The 16,929-nt window shown below is 48.5% G+C and overlaps 1 protein-coding gene across 9 annotated transcripts in view; it reads left to right on the top strand.

Annotated features, from left to right (window-relative positions):
* Nucleotides 1-16,929, top strand: part of LOC118397907 (receptor-type tyrosine-protein phosphatase mu-like) — a 344,875-nt gene that overhangs the window by 190,903 nt on the left and 137,043 nt on the right. The gene's annotated exons all lie outside the window — the stretch shown is intronic.

Raw genomic sequence — 16,929 nt, 5'->3', positions numbered from 1 at the left:
TTCATACGTACATGCACACGCAGACGCACACACCAATTTAACACCCTGCCCTCACTCCCGACCCCATTTTCCTCTCCTCTTGTTCCCACAATGCTGTTCACCCCACAAATTCCCTTCGCTGCCAACCGCTTCGGCCTCCCTCTGACCTAATTGATTGTAATTGCCTTGCCAAGAGTGTTTTTATCCACACTTGTTTTTATAGGGGTTTTTACAATGCATCACGTCTTCATGTGGGCATTTGATCTGAGCACCACTATATCTTTTGAAGATAAGAACAAAGCTTTTTCTCAGACTCCAAAGACGGGCCCTCTTCCCCCCCCTTCCTTCCACTTTTATGTTGCCAGGTACATCTGGAAGCACAGATTGTCGTCAAGGGTGTCTCTCCTTTGATTTGCACACCACTGTAAATAAACAGGACAGATGAGAAATATGCAATATGCTCGGGAGCACAAATGGCGATTCGAGCCATTAAAAAAAATTATCCTTGGAACGGATGGTAGTGAGAGAAATGAATAACAGCAATGGCAGGTTCCCACACCCCGGCTATGTTAGCCTTCCCTCATTTGCTGCTGCCGCTAGTGCTGCCGACGAGCTCTCCATGAAACCTACGGCTGTAAATTGTCTGGCACTAAATGTGTGTAAGAGAGAGAGAGAGACACACGTACGTGCGTGTGCATGTCTGTGCACTGCAGACTGCAGATATTCTGGCAGCTGGGTCTGAAGTTGGCATGCATTGTTTTTTTATCACACACACACACACACACACACACACACACACACACACACACACACACACACACACACACACACACACACACACACACACACACAGGGACCAAACGCCCGCAAGATATCCACGAAAGGTTGGCACTGGAATTCACTTGCCGTCAAACATGATCCTTAACTTCAGTATCCTTTAATTTGACAATCGTGTGTGACATAACCCCTCCCCAATTTTTTTAAATTTTTTATCACTGGTAAGATTAACACCAAAAATACAAGACTGTCAGCCCTCATCCAATCCCACGCAGGTACACCTTTTTTTCTCTCCGGATGACTGTCATTCTGTCACATTGGCTCATCATTGTCATCTTAATTACAGTTAACTTAATAACATTACAGGATTCGCTAATTAGCGCATTTAGGCAATTGTTTGTTGTTGACTGGTCAGGAGTCGCTAACAGATAAGAGAGGATTTGGCGACTAAAATGTCCTCTGGTTTGTATAACTCCCTCTAATCCTAGCACAAATTAAGTAAAAATCAGTCTGTACATTGGCGCGATATATGATTAATTGGGGATTAATTGTCATTATGACAATTATGATATTCTGTTACTGTATATTGAAGAGCATGATCAACTGTCAATCAAGTGATATTTAGTTCTGCTGCCATAATTCTTATTAATAATTCCCCATTTCTATCCTCCATCATACTTAAAAATGTCCTAGGCATTGGTCACAGCACTCTCCCTGACATGAAGAGGGTTTCCTTCAGAGTGTACTTGTGTGTTCTCTGCTACCACGTGGCATGTCGAAGGGACTAAATCATGTGTGTGTTCTCTGCTACCACGTGGCATGTCGAAGGGACTAAATCATGTGTGTGTTCTCTGCTACCACGTGGCATTTCGAAGGGACTAAATCATGTGTGTGTTCTCTGCTACCACGTGGCATGTCGAAGGGACTAAATCATGTGTGTGTTCTCTGCTACCACGTGGCATGTCGAAGGGACTAAATCATGTGTGTGCTCTATCCAGCTGTGTTACTTGTATGTAGCAGTCTGTCACAAGAGACCAATAGAAAGGTGATGAACACATTCAGTCACGAGCCCCATATTCCTTCTGTCAGGCTACAGTCAGTATGGAGGGGTTGGGTGGGGAAGAAACGTCAATATGGAGGGGTTGGGTGGGGAAGAAACGTCAGTATGGAGGGGTTGGGTGGGGAAGAAACGTCAGTATGGAGGGGTTGGGTGGGGAAGAAACGTCAGTATGGAGGGGTTGGGTGGGGAAGAAACGTCAATATGGAGGGGTTGGGTGGGGAAGAAACGTCAATATGGAGGGGTTGGGTGGGGAAGAAACGTCAGTATGGAGGGGTTGGGTGGGGAAGAAACGTCAATATGGAGGGGTTGGGTGGGGAAGAAACGTCAATATGGAGGGTTGGGTTCGGGGAAGAAACGTCAGTATGGAGGGGTTGGGTGGGGAAGAAACGTCAGTATGGAGGGGTTGGGTTCGGGAAGAAACGCGTCAGTATGGGGGTTCGGGAAGAAACGTCAGTATGGAGGGGTTGGGTGGGAAGAAACGGAAGAAACGTCAATATGGAGGGGTTGGGTGGGTGTTGGAATATGGAGGGGTTGGGTGGGTGTTGGAAGAAACGTCAGTATGGAGGGGTTGGGTGGGGAAGAAAAACGCGTCAGTATGGAGGGGTTGGGTGGGGATGAAACGTATGGAGGGGTTATAAGTATGGAGGGGTTGGGTGGGGAAGAAACGTCAGTATGGAGGGGTTGGGTGGGGAAGAAACGTCAGTATGGAGGGGTTGGGTGGGGAAGAAACGTCAATATGGAGGGGTTGGGTGGGGAAGAAACGTCAGTATGGAGGGGTTGGGTGGGGAAGAAACGTCAGTATGGAGGGGTTGGGTGGGGAAGAAACGTCAATATGGAGGGGTTGGGTGGGGAAGAAACGTCAGTATGGAGGGGTTGGGTGGGAAGAAACGTCAGTATGGAGGGGTTGGGTGGGGAAGAAACGTCAATATGGAGGGGTTGGGTGGGGAAGAAACGTCAATATGGAGGGGTTGGGTTCGGGAAGAAACGTCAATATGGGGGGGTTGGGTTCGGGAAGAAACGTCAGTATGGGGGGGTTGGGTTCGGGAAGAAACGTCAGTATGGGGGGGTTGGGTTGGGAAGAAACGTCAGTATGGGGGGGGGGTGGGTTGGGGAAGAAAAGTCAATATGGAGGGGTTGGGTGGGGAAGAAACGTCAATATGGAGGGGTTGGGTGGGTGTTGGAAGAAACGTCAGTATGGAGGGGTTGGGTGGGGAAGAAACGTCAGTATGGAGGGGTTGGGTGGGGTCAAGAAACGTCCAGTATGGAGGGGTTGGGTGGGGAAGAAACGTCAGTATGGAGGGGTTGGGTGGGGAAACGAAAGGTCAGTATGGAGGAGGTTGGGTGGGGAAGAAACGTCAGTATGGAAGAAACGTGGGTTGGGTGGGGAAGAAACGTCAATATGGAGGGGTTGGGTTCGGGAAGAAACGTCAATATGGAGGGGTTGGGTTCGGGTAGAAACGTCAATATGGAGGGGTTGGGTTGGGGAAAGAAACGTCAATATGGAGGGGTTGGGTTCGGGTAGAAACATCAGTATGGAGGGGTTGGGTGGTGAAGAAACGTCAATATGGAGGGGTTGGGTGGTGAAGAAACGTCAATATGGAGGGGTTGGGTGGGGAAGAAACGTCAGTATGGAGGGGTTGGGTTCGGGAAGAAACGTCAGTATGGAGGGGTTGGGTTCGGGAAGAAACGTCAGTATGGGGCGGCAGGGTAACCTAGTGGTTAGAGCGTTATTCTAGTAACCGGAAGGTTGCAAGTTCAAACCCCCGAGCTGACAAGGTACAAATCTGTCGTTCTGCCCCTGAACAGGCAGTTAACCCACTGTTCCTAGGCCGTCATTGAAAATAAGAATTTGTTCTTAACTGACTTGCCTGGTTAAATAAAGGTAAAATAAATAAAAAAAATATGGAGGGGTTGGGTGGGGAAGAAACGTCAGTATGGAGGGGTTGGGTGGGTGTTGGAAGAAACGTCAGTATGGAGGGGTTGGGTTCGGAAGAAACGTCAATATGGAGGGGTTGATTTCGGAAGAAACGTCAATATGGAGGGGTTGATTTCGGAAGAAACGTCAATATGGAGGGGTTGATTTTGGGAAAGAAACGTCAATATGGAGGGGTTGGGTGGGGAAGAAACGTCAGTATGGAGGGGTTGGGTGGGGAAGAAACGTCAGTATGGAGGGGTTGGGTGGGGAAGAAACGTCAGTATGGAGGGGTTGGGTGGGGAAGAAACGTCAGTATGGAGGGGTTGGGTTCGGGAAGAAACGTCAATATGGAGGGGTTGGGTTCGGGAAGAAACGTCAGTATGGAGGGGTTGGGTTCGGGAAGAAACGTCAGTATGGAGGGGTTGGGTGGGGAAGAAACGTCAGTATGGAGGGGTTGGGTGGGGAAGAAACGTCAGTATGGAGGGGTTGGGTGGGGAAGAAACGTCAGTATGGAGGGGTTGGGTTCGGGAAGAAACGTCAGGGAGGGGTATGGAGGGGTTGGGTGGGAAGAAACATCAGTATGGAGGGTTGGGTGGGGAAAGAAACGTCAGTATGGAGGGGTTGGGTTCGGGAAGAAACGTCAGTATGGAGTATGGAGGGGGTTGGGTTCGGGGAAGAAACGTCAGTATGGAGGGGTTGGGTGGGGAAGAAACGTCAGTATGGAGGGGTTGGGTTGGGGAAGAAACGTCAGTATGGAGGGGTTGGGTGGGGAAGAAACGTCAATATGGAGGGGTTGGGTGGGGATGGAACGTCAGTATGGAGGGGTTGGGTTCGGGAAGAAACGTCAATATGGAGGGGTTGGGTGGGTGTTGGAAGGGTTGGGTGGGGAAGAAACGTCAGTATGGAGGGGTTGGGTGGGGAAGAAACATCAATATGGAGGGGTTGGGTTCGGGAGAAACGTCAGTATGGAGGGGTTGGGTGGGGAAGAAAAGTCAATATGGAGGGGTTGGGTGGGGAAGAAAAGTCAATATGGAGGGTTGGGTGGGGAAGAAAAGTCAATATGGAGGGGTTGGGTGGGGAAGAAACGTCAATATGGAGGGGTTGGGTGGGGAAGAAACGTCAATATGGAGGGGTTGGTGGGGAAGAAACGTCAATATGGAGGGGTTGGGTGGAGAAGAAACGTCAGTATGGAGGGGTTGGGTGGAGAAGAAACGTCAGTATGGAGGGGTTGGGTGGAAAGAAACGTCAGTATGGAGGGGTTGGGTGGGGAAGAAACGTCAGTATGGAGGGGTTGGGTGGGGAAGAAACGCGTCAGTATGGAGGGGTTGGGTGGGGAAGAAACGTCAATATGGAGGGCTTGGGTGGGGAAGAAACGTCAGTATGGAGGGGTTGGGTGGGGAAGAAACGTCAGTATGGAGGGGTTGGGTGGGAAGAAACGTCAGTATGGAGGGGTTGGGTGGGGAAGAAACGTCAGTATGGAGGGGTTGGGTGGGGAAGAAACGTCAGTATGGAGGGGTTGGGTTCGGGAAGAAACGTCAGTATGGAGGGGTTGGGTTGGGGAAGAAACGTCAGTATGGAAGGGTTGGGTGGGGAAGAAACGTCAATATGGAGGGGTTGGGTGGGTGTTCGAAGAAACGTCAGTATGGAGGGGTTGGGTGGGGAAGAAACATCAATATGGAGGGGTTCGGTTCGGGAAGAAACGTCAGTATGGAGGGGTTGGGTGGGGATGAAACGTCAGTATGGAGGGGTTGGGTTCGGAAGAAACGTCATATGGAGGGGTTGGGTTCGGGAAGAAACGTCAATATGGGGGTTGGGTTCGGAAAGAAACGTCAGTATGGAGGGGTTGGGTTCGGGAAGAAACGTCAGTATGGAGGGGTTGGGTGGGGAAGAAACGTCAATATGGAGGGGTTGGGTGGGGAAGAAAAGTCAATATGGAGGGGTTGGGTGGGGAAGAAACGTCAATATGGAGGGGTTGGGTGGGGAAGAAACGTCAATATGGAGGGGTTGGGTGGGTGTTGGAAGAAACGTCAGTATGGAGGGGTTGGGTGGGGAAGAAACATCAATATGGATGGGTTGGGTGGGGAAGAAACGTCAGTATGGAGGGGTTGGGTGGGGAAGAAACGTCAGTATGGAGGGGTTGGGTGGGGAAGAAACGTCATATGGAGGGGTTGGGTTCGGGAAGAAACGTCAATATGGAGGGGTTGGGTGGGTGTTGGAAGAAACGTCAGTATGGAGGGGTTGGGTGGGGAAGAAACGTCATATGGAGGGGTTGGGTTCGGGAAGAAACGTCAATATGGAGGGGTTGGGTTCGGGAAGAAACGTCAGTATGGAGGGGTTGGGTTCGGGAAGAAACGTCAGTATGGAAGGGTTGGGTGGGGAAGAAACGTCAGTATGGAGGGGTTGGGTGGGGAAGAAACATCAATATGGAGGGGTTCGGTTCGGGAAGAAACGTCAGTATGGAGGGGTTGGGTTCGGAAGAAACGTCTATATGGAGGGGTTGGGTGGGGAAGAAACGTCATATGGAGGGGTTGGGTTCGGGAAGAAACGTCATATGGAGGGGTTGGGTTCGGGAAGAAACGTCATATGGAGGGGTTGGGTTCGGAAGAAACGTCATATGGAGGGGTTGGGTTCGGAAGAAACGTCAGTATGGAGGGGTTGGGTTCGGAAGAAACGTCAGTATGGAGGGGTTGGGTTCGGAAGAAACGTCAGTATGGAGGGGTTGGGTGGGGATGAAACGTCAGTATGGAGGGGTTGGGTTCGGAAGAAACGTCATATGGAGGGGTTGGGTTCGGGAAGAAACGTCATATGGAGGGGTTGGGTTCGGGAAGAAACGTCATATGGAGGGGTTGGGTTCGGGAAGAAACGTCAGTATGGATAGGTTGGGTGGGGAAGAAACGTCAATATGGAGGGGTTGGGTTCGGGTAGAAACGTCAATATGGAGGGGTTGGGTTCGGGAAGAAACATCAGTATGGAGGGGTTGGGTTCGGGAAGAAACGTCATATGGAGGGGTTGGGTGCGGGAAGAAACATCAGTATGGAGGGGTTGGGTGGGGAAGAAACATCAGTATGGGGGGGTTGGGTGGGGAAGAAACGTCAGTATGGAGGGGTTGGTGGGGAAGAAACGTCAGTATGGGGGGGTTGGGTGAAGAAGAAACGTCAAAATGGAGGGGTTGGGTGGGGATGAAACGTCAATATGGAGGGGTTGGGTGGGAAACGTCAATATGGAGGGGTTGGGTGGGGGTTGGAAGAAACGTCAATATGGTTGGGTGGGGGTTGGAAGAAACGTCAATATGGAGGGGTTGGGTGGGGAAGAAACGTCAATATGGAGGGGTTGGGTGGGGAAGAAACGTCAGTATGGAGGGGTTGGGTGGGGAAGGAACATCAATATGGAGGGGTTCGGTTCGGGAAGAAACGTCAGTATGGAGGGGTTGGGTGGGGATGAAACGTCAGTATGGAGGGGTTGGGTTCGGAAGAAACGTCAATATGGAGGGGTTGGGTTCGGAAGAAACGTCATATGGAGGGGTTGGGTTCGGGAAGAAACGTCATATGGAGGGGTTGGGTTCGGGAAGAAACGTCAGTATGGAGGGGTTGGGTGGGGAAGAAACGTCAATATGGAGGGGTTGGGTGGGGAAGAAACGTCAATATGGAGGGGTTGGGTTCGGGAAGAAACATCAATATGGAGGGGTTGGGTTCGGGAAGAAACATCAATATGGAGGGGTTGGGTTCGGGAAGAAACGTCATATGGAGGGGTTGGGTTCGGGAAGAAACATCAGTATGGAGGGGTTGGGTGGGGAAGAAACATCAGTATGGAGGGGTTGGGTGGGGAAGAAACATCAGTATGGAGGGGTTTGGTGGGGAAGAAACGTCAGTATGGAGGGGTTGGGTGAAGAAGAAACTTCAAAATGGAGGGGTTGGCTGGGGATGAAACGTCAATATGGAGGGGTTGGGTGGGGGTTGGAAGAAACGTCAATATGGTTGGGTGGGGGTTGGAAGAAACTTCAATATGGAGGGGTTGGGTGGGGGTTGGAAGAAACGTCAATATGGAGGGGTTGGAAGAAACGTCAATATGGAGGGGTTGGGTGGGGGTTGGAAGAAACGTCAACAGAGACATTCTTCCGAGGACAGGAAGATGTCTGTTGGCCAACACGGCCAGCATCTACGTCCAACCTACCGAAGCGCAGTTCAGATTAAATATTTATTGCATTTTCCTTTTCCAAATGGGCGGTAATTTAGAATGCATAATATTTATTTATTTAAGATAGCGTGGCTTCTCCCTTTGTTCCTCAATCTTCCCGCTCTTTCACTCAAACCCAACCCCCTTTCCTTGTGTAACCAGAAATTGTCGGCTCCGTCCACCAGGGACGTTTTCTGTATGACATAATTTGCATTCTGTGTATATGTAATTCTGTGTGATTAGTTAGGTATTTAGTAAATAAATAATGAAACCCAATTATGTATTGCTGCTTCAACTTGTTAGCCAAGGTTCGTGAAGATAACCAAGAATTTACAACTTTCAGATGATACTGAAATAAGGTGACGATTAATATTGACTGCTATTGATGTAAGATATGACTAAATCTTTAAGAGTTTATTCGGGAGATAACTGCTCTATAAACACTCTTTCGTGGTGCCCCGACTTTCTAGTTAATCACATTTACATGATTAGATCAATCAGGTAATATTAATTAGAGAGGATTTTATAGAATGGCATGTCATATCACTTAATCCGGCATAGCCAAAGACACGACGGGGAAGGCAACACTGTTGGTCCCATTACAGAGGGAGAAAGCACGTGTAACTGTATACAGAGGGAGAAAGCACGTGTAACTGTAGACGTTCAGACTGTCATACCTGGAGTATTGTGTTCCACAGTAAGTGGCTGAAGAGAATCCTCGGGTGCTACAGCTTGTGGAGAACGCATTCAATTAATGAGCTTCAGATCCATTCTGAATGCGTCTTTAAATTAATGAGCTTTAGATCCATTCTGAATGGATCATTCAATTAATGAGCTTCAGATCCATTCTGAATGCGTCATTCAATTAATGGGCTTCAGATCCATTCTGAATGCGTTATCATATGCCACCGTTCTTCTTTGGAGGTATGATACATCTATTTTTAGTATTTTGTTTTAACATGATGTGAGGCGGTAGTGTTGGAATTGATGTGGTTCATTACACAATATACTGTGGAAGAACACGACTGGTTGCTCGCCATTATGTCCTCCCTGGCGATGGGATTTAGCCAGCCAGATTTGAATGTGAATTACCAGATGTTTTGCCTTGATACATTTCACAAAGAATGCAACCCGTCCAACTGATTGGATACGTTTGGTAAAAGCATTTGAATGACAATTTCGTCGGGATGCATACAAAAACACAACCTCTGCTTAACTTAAAAACCAAATTAAAGAAGGCTGGGCTATATTTGCCAGGCTTTGTCCTGAATAACACACACACACGTCATGTCACATTTGGTGCATAAAGCCTTGTGAGGGACTGCATCATTGACAGGCTGGTGTTTGAAGGGCCGTCTGTCTGGCAGCGTTACATATGCGTGGCACTACAATAGCAGCCTAACCAGGGGCAAGCTGTATCTTTAAATGGATTACTGTCAGTCACGTTAGCACCCGCGCTAATGTGTCAAATCTGCTACACCGAGGCGAGAACACACCACCCTACACACACAATCACACGCTCCTCAGTCCTCCTCCTCACCTCCTGTGCCAAGGAAAGCATTTACCCAGTGCTGTAGAGAAAGATGACTTGTGGCCTCCTAAACCCAGCCACAGAGTCAAAGCACTTTCTTTCTGTCAACTGTTTCACTGAGGACAGAGCCATCAACACTCCAGAAAAGAGATGACCGAGTGAGAGCCACTCGGTCATCCAGATCCCTTGTTTCTCTCCTGGAATGTCGAGCTCTATCCACCCCCCAGGGGAGGTATCACATAACTGCCTCTCTTTCAGCTCTATCCGTCCCCCGGGGGAGGTATCAATCACATTACTGCTTCTCCTTCAGCTCTATCCGTCCCCCAGGGGAGGTATCACATAACTGCCTCTCTTTCAGCTCTATCCGTCCCCCGGGGGAGGTATCAATCACATTACTGCTTCTCCTTCAGCTCTATCCGTCCCCCAGGGGAGGTATCAATCACATTACTGCCTCTCTTTCAGCTCTATCCACCCTCCAGGGGAGGCATCACATTACTGCCTCTCCTTCAGCTCTATCCATCCCCCGTGGGAGGTATCACATTACTGCCTCTCCTTCAGCTCTATCCGTCCCCCAGGGGAGGTATCACATTACTGCCTCCCTTCAGCTCTATCCGTCCCCCAGGGAGGTATCAATCTGCCTCCCCTTCAGCTCTATTAGGGAGGTAGCTTACTGCTTCTCCTTCATCCTTCAGCTTCTCCTTCATCTGTCCCCCAGGGGAGGTATCAATCACATTACTGCTTATCCTTCAGCTCTATCTGTCCCCCAGGGGAGGTATCAATCACATTACTGCTTCTCCTTCAGCTCTATCCGTCTCCCAGGGGAAGTATAACATTACTGCTTCTCCTTCAGCTCTATCCGTCACCCAGGGAAGGTATCACATTACTGCTTCTCCTTCAGCTCTATCCGTCCCCCAGGGAAGGTATCAATCATTACTGCTTCTCCTTCAGCTCTATCCTTCCCCCAGGGGAGGTATCAATCACATTACTGCTTCTCCTTCAGCTCTATCTGTCCCCCAGGGGAGAAATCATTCACATTACTGCTTCTCCTCTCTTAGAAGAGTTACCCCTTTTTAAATGAATTCACAGAGGAAGCGTTTTGTGTGGTGCAGTGTTGTGACAAAAGTTTCCTGCGCTCGTCTATTTCCAGTGTATGCGGACAGGAAACGCGGTGATGAGCCTCAACAAGATACCCTGAAATATAAGTGAAATTGAATCTGTGGCCTCATTTATGTAGACCTCATCCTACTTTATGGCAGGGGATGTTTTTAAATTTTTTATTTCACCTTCATTTAACTTAAATGTTTTATTTCACCTTCATTTAACCAGGTAAGCTAGTTGATGACAAGTTCTCATTTACAACTGCGACCTGGCCAAGATAAAGCAAAGTAGTGCGACACAAACAACACACATGGAATGAACAAGCGTACAGTCAATAACACAATAGAAAAAAACAGTGTGTGCAGTGTGTGCAAATGACGTGAGGAGGTAAGGCAATAAATTGGCCATAGTAGCGAAGTAATTACAATTTAGCAAATTACCACTGGAGTGATAGATGAGCAGATGATGTGTATGTAGAAATACTGGTGTGCAAAAGAGCAGAAAAGTAAATAAAAACTATATGGAGATGAGGTAGGTAGATTGAGTGAGCTATTTACCGATGGGCTGTGTACAGCTGCAGTGATCGGTTAGCTGCTCAGATAGCTGACGTTTAAAGCTAGTGAGGGAAATATAAGTCTCGAGCTTCAGCGATTTTTGCAATTCATTCCAGTAATTGGCAGCAGAGAAATGGAAGGAAAGGCTGCCAAATAAGGCGTTGGGGATGACCAGTGAGATATACCTGCTGGAGTGCGTGCTACGGGTGGGTGCTGCTATGGTGACCAGTGAGCTGAGATAAGGCAGAGCTTTACCATTGACTTATAGATGACCTGGAGCCAGTGGGTCTAGCGACGAACATGTAGTGAGGGCCAGCCTACTGGAGCATACAGGTCGCAGTGGTGGGTGGTATAAGGGGCTTTGCTGACAATACGGATGGCACTGTGATAGTCTGCATCCAATTTCTTGAGTCGAGTGTTGGAAGCTATTTTGTAAAAAGTCGAGGATTGGTAGGATGGTCAGTTTTAAGAGGGTATGTTTGGTGGCGGGAGTGAAGGAGGCTTTGTTGCAAGTCTAGATCTAATTTTGGATTGGAGATGTTTAATGAGTCTGGAAGGAGAGTTTACAGTCTAGCCAGACACCTAGGTATTTGTAGTTGTCCACATATTCTAAGTCAGAACCGTCCAAAGTAGTGATGCTAGTCGGGCGGGTGCCATCAGCGAATGGTTGAAAGGCATGCATTTGGTTTTACTAGTGTTTAAGAGCAGTTGGAGGCCACGGAACGGGTGTTGTATGGCATTGAAGCTCGTTTGGAGGTTAGTTAACAAAGACGGACCAGATGTATACAGAATGGTGTCGTCTGCGTAGAGGTGGATCAGGGAATCACCCGCCGCAAGAGCGACATCGTTGATGTATACAGAGAAAAGAGAGTCGGCCTGAGAATTTAACCCTGTGGTACCCCCATAGAGACTGCCAGAGGTCCGGACAACAGGCCCTCCGATTTGACACACTGAACTCTGTCTGAGAAGTAGTTGGTGAACCAGGCGAGGCAGTCATTTGAGAGACCAAGGCTGTTGAGTCTGCCGATAAGAATTCAGTGATTGACAGATTCGAAAGCCTTGGCCAGGTCGATGAAGATGGCTGCACAGTACTGTCTTTTATCGATGGCGGTTATGTACGACGATACGATAGAGAGGTTGGACAGACTGGTAATAGTGGTTGAAATTTTGGAGGATAATTTTAGAAAGAGAGGGTCCAGATTGCCTAGCCGAGCTGATTTGTACGGGTCCAGGTTTTGCAGCTCTTTCAGAACATCTGCTATCTGGATTTGGGTGAAGGAGAAGCTGGGGAGGCTTGGGCAAGTTGCTGCGGGGGGTGCGGCACTGTTGGCCGGGGTTGGGGTATCCTGGAGGAAAGCATGGCCAGCCGTAGAGAAATGCTTCTTGAAATTCTCGATTATCGCGGATTTATCAGTGGTGACCGTGTTACCTAGCCTCAGTGCAGTGGGCAGCTGGGAGGAGGTGTTCTTGTTCTCCATGGACGTTAGAGTGTCTCAAAACATTTTGGAGTTAGAGCTACAGGATGCAAATTTCTGTTTGACAAAGCTAGCCTTTGCTTTCCTGACTGACTGCGTGTATTGGTTCCTGACTTCCCTGAAACAAATAACAAGCGGCAACAGTGAGAGTCTTATTTCTGGAGAGAATCATTTTTTAAAATTAGAAGCTCAAACTGTTTGGGCATAGACCTCGACAGTATGACAGAACTTTGCAGGCTATCTCTGGAGTAGATTGCAACTCATCCCCCTTTGGCAGTTCTATCTTGACGGAAAAAGTTGTAGTTGGGTATGGAAATCTCAGAATTTTTGGTGGCCTTCCTGAGCCAGGATTCAGACACGGCAAGGACATCAGGGTTGGTGGAGTGTGCTAAAACAGTGAGTAAAACAAACTTAGGGAGGAGGCTTCTGATGTTAACATGCACGAAACCAAGGCTTTTTCGCCGGGCCTGGGTTAACCTCCACATCACCCGAGGAACAGCAGAGCAGTAGGATGATGGTATGGGTAAATGCTATCAAAACTGGTTGTCTAGTGCGTTGGGGACAGAATTAAAGGAACATGTTTTTGAGCGTGGTAGAATAGCTTCAGGGCATAATGTACAGACAGGGGTATGGTGGGGGGCGGGTACAGTGGCGGTAAGCGCAGGCACCGAATGATAAGAGAGGTTGCATCTCTGGACATGATGGTTATGCTGAGGTCACCGCATGTGTGGGAGGTGGGACAAACGAGGTGTCTGAGGCATGTTGAGTGGGACTAGGGGCACCGCAGTAAACTAAAACAATGATTACTATCCTAAACAACAGTGTACAAGGCATATTGACATTTGAGAGAGACATAAAGCAAGGAATAAAGCAATCACAGGTGTTAATTGGGAGAGCTAGCTAAGACAAAAACGGGTAAGACAACAATAGCTAACCGGGTAAGACAACAGCAGCTAATCAGCTAAGACAACAACAACAGTTAAAATGGTGATGAATGGGCAGAGAGGGTCGATTAACTACACACAGGGCCTGAGTTCGAGGCTGGTGCCGACAGATTTTAAAAAATTAACAAAATGGAGTACCGTGATTAATGAACAGTCCAGCAGGCATCAGCTATGTAACCAAGTGATCATAGGGTCCAGTAGCAATAGATGAAACAGGGAAGCCGCCGGGAAGTCGTTACGACCTAGCAAGCGGGAGACACGGCGTTTAAAGTTTGCAGGCCGGGGTAAGTAGAAGCGTCTGCTCCGACCTCCGGCAAAGGCCGGTTGAGGGCACAGCGGATGAAGATACGTCGGCGGACCAGTCGTGATGGTACGGCAGGGCGCCGTGTCGACAAAGTGTCCGGGCCAGATGGCAAAAGAGGTATTGTAGTTGTAGAAATGTAGTTTGCTAGCCGAGAGATGTGCCTGGCTCGTGGCTAACTGGTGCTAGCTTCGGGGCAGGGGCGTTAGCCACTCGGTAGCAGCGATTATCCAATGCAAAGGTCCAGAGCTTACGGCAAGGATCCGTTGGAGTCGTGGATTCTAGCCGTATTGGGGTAGAGTCCGGGAGGCATCGGCTGTGTAGCCGAGTGATCACAGAGTAGGCCGGGAGGTGGGCCTAGGGCTAACTTCGGGGCTGGGTCACTTGGTGGTAGCTAGCTAGCTGTGATGATCAGGAGTAATGGTCCAGGGCTTACGACAGGAATCCGGTGTTGTAGTGGAGAGAACAGTCCAATACTGGCAGGCCGGCAAGTATTATCCAGGCTAAAAAAACGGCTGGTGTCTGTGAAGGTAAAGGCCGCTAGCAGTGGCTAACAATGACTAAATAGCTAGTAGCTAATCTGCTGGTTAGTTTCTGATGGCTAGCTTCTGATGGAGGTTCTGGCTCTAAGGTCTAAAAAATAGCAGATCCGTGTCACAATGGGTGAGGCGAGTTACCGGAAGGTATATTTAATTTAAAAATGGAAAAGAGACTGAAAATAAATTGAAATATATACAAAAAAGAGAGGACGACAAACCACGACCTTCTCTTTCCACATTAAAATTACATCTAGATAGGTCCTGGGTCACCTTTGAGTCCATGACAACGAGGAGGTTGTATGTAATTGGGGCGCCACTCTGAAACGGAGCTAGCAGCACAAGGGCCCCTAATTGGTCTCAGCTGAGGTTGCCCGACTGAAACAAGGTCAAGCGTTTAGATTTTTTTGTCTCTAATGCCTCTTTCTATCTCATGCTCGCTCTCTCTCATGCTCGCTCTCTCATAGCTTACCAGGTGCTTATGTAATGATTTCTTACCTCCAGTCTCTCGAAGTACACGGTCACATGTCTCTCCCTGATTTTATAATGACTCTGAGAATATTCAGTCTCTTAGCTGTCTCACCTTTGCGATTGGTTCCGAAACGGCTCCTGACTATGTAGTTGTTCTCCATGTGTTAGTTCTTGGTTTACTCTGTCCTGAGTGGAATGGATGAGAGGTTGTTGACTGTGTCTCTAGGCCATGTGGAGGAGGGGGAAGGCACACCCTGTCTGGGGGTGAGTTACACCACTTTAAGGAGGAGTCAATCCTCCTGACCTCTCCCCCAAACCTCCCTGACACACCTGGACAAGTGAAGGCTAAATAGCCACAAAGACCGTTCCCCAAACTAATGTGAATTCCTCTCAAAAGTTTCTCTCTTTTCCCTGGGTAGTTACCAAGTGGACAGTTAACTCCACTTCTCCCTCTTTAAGTATCCTCATTGATTGTTGTGTATTGAATGTCTGAGGGTTAATTGAATGCTAAAAAGGACTATAACTACTATGGGATCTTTACTAACTCCAAAGTAGGCTGTCTTTTTTTGCTTAGTTTTCAGATGGTGTCTCTGTAGTTTTGTAACTCGCAGTAAAGTTAAGGCCAGAGGAGACTGAGGCAGAAACCAATATGAAACCCGCAGTGAGATCATGGAGACGCAGTTTTGCCATCAGCATTTTCCATATCGCCTGAAGGGAAAATGATTATACTCATAACCTACCAACGCCTCATTTTAAATATGCAGCACTTCAATATGTATTTTTCACTATGACAAACCTGATGGTTATCCAATAAAGACTGGAGAAATAGAGGAGTTGCAGCCATTTTGTGCTGGAGTGATGCACATTTTTCTAGATTTTCTACCATTTATCTGGACATTTACCAGTACCCAGGGCACACCAGGAGAGAGAAATATTTAATTAAGTGGTATTGTTTTTCTCAAATTGATATCTAGACGTTGCAGGTAGCCTTGGAGCAGCCATTTGTGCTGAGTTGTCTATTATTTATTGAAGATGCATCGTTCTTCTCCGGTTCCAGCCCCCGAGCATCTGCTTTTCTCTCTACACTGGCTGTGCCCAGAAAGCAGATGCATTTTTCATCCCGGTAATTGCTAAGAAAATATCAACTTTTGACCTGTTGTCTGGCGGTAAAAAGAATAGTGCTCTATCATAGCATTATCATAAATAGACTCTTACTGCAAACAGTGTTTCTGGGTTTATTCCCCTTGTTCTGTTCAGAGCTATAGAAAGAGTTTCCCTCATTGGCATTAGAATACAAATGAGGTTTCACCTACTATTTCTTAGCCTGTATATTCTCCTGGAGGGATGAATTATTCCTATACTGTTAGCCTGGTTGAACAAGACTGAATGCTACTGTACACCCACTGCATAGCGTTCAATCTGGTTCAGCCAGGCTAGAATGTACTGTATCTTCACAGGGGAATCTGTTGGTTACACCTCTAATAGGTAAGAACAATGGGAGGCATCTATCCCAGAGGCACAGTCACCTGAGATAGAGAGGGATAAATCACCGCAATGACAGCCTCTTAAAGTAATGGCTGGCCTTTAAGAAGGCCCTACATCTGAGACTAAATGTTCTCCTCACCTTTTGTTTCCCCTCCTCCTTGTCTCCAACTCTCCCACCCAGCTCCCCTCCTCGTCCCCTTCCTCCTTATCTCCAACTCTCCCACCCAGCTCCCCTCCTCGTCCCCCTCCTCCTTATCTCCAACTCTCCCACCCAGCTCCCCTCCTTGTCCTTCTCCTCCTTATCTCCAACTATCCCACCCAGCTCCCCTCCTCGTCCTCCTCCTCCTTATCTCCAACTATCCCACCCAGCTCCCCTCCTCCTCCTCCTCCTCCTCATCTCCAACTCTCCCACCCAGCTCCCCTCCTCCTCCTCCTCCTCCTTATCTCCAACTCTCCCACCCAGCTCCCTCCTCGTCCTCCTCCTTATCTCCAACTCTCCCACCCAGCTCCCCTCCTCGTCCTCCTCCTTATCTCCAACTCTCCCACCCAGCTCCTCCCTCCTCCTTATCTCCAACTCTCCCACCCAGCTCCCCTCCTCGTCCTCCTCCTTATCTCCAACTCTCCCACCCA

The sequence above is a fragment of the Oncorhynchus keta genome, chromosome 28, assembly GCF_023373465.1.
Source record: "Oncorhynchus keta strain PuntledgeMale-10-30-2019 chromosome 28, Oket_V2, whole genome shotgun sequence".
NCBI classification, from domain to species: Eukaryota; Metazoa; Chordata; class Actinopteri; order Salmoniformes; family Salmonidae; genus Oncorhynchus; species Oncorhynchus keta.
Note: the sequence above shows the minus strand (reverse complement) of the source record. Positions and strands in the feature narration are given on the sequence as shown.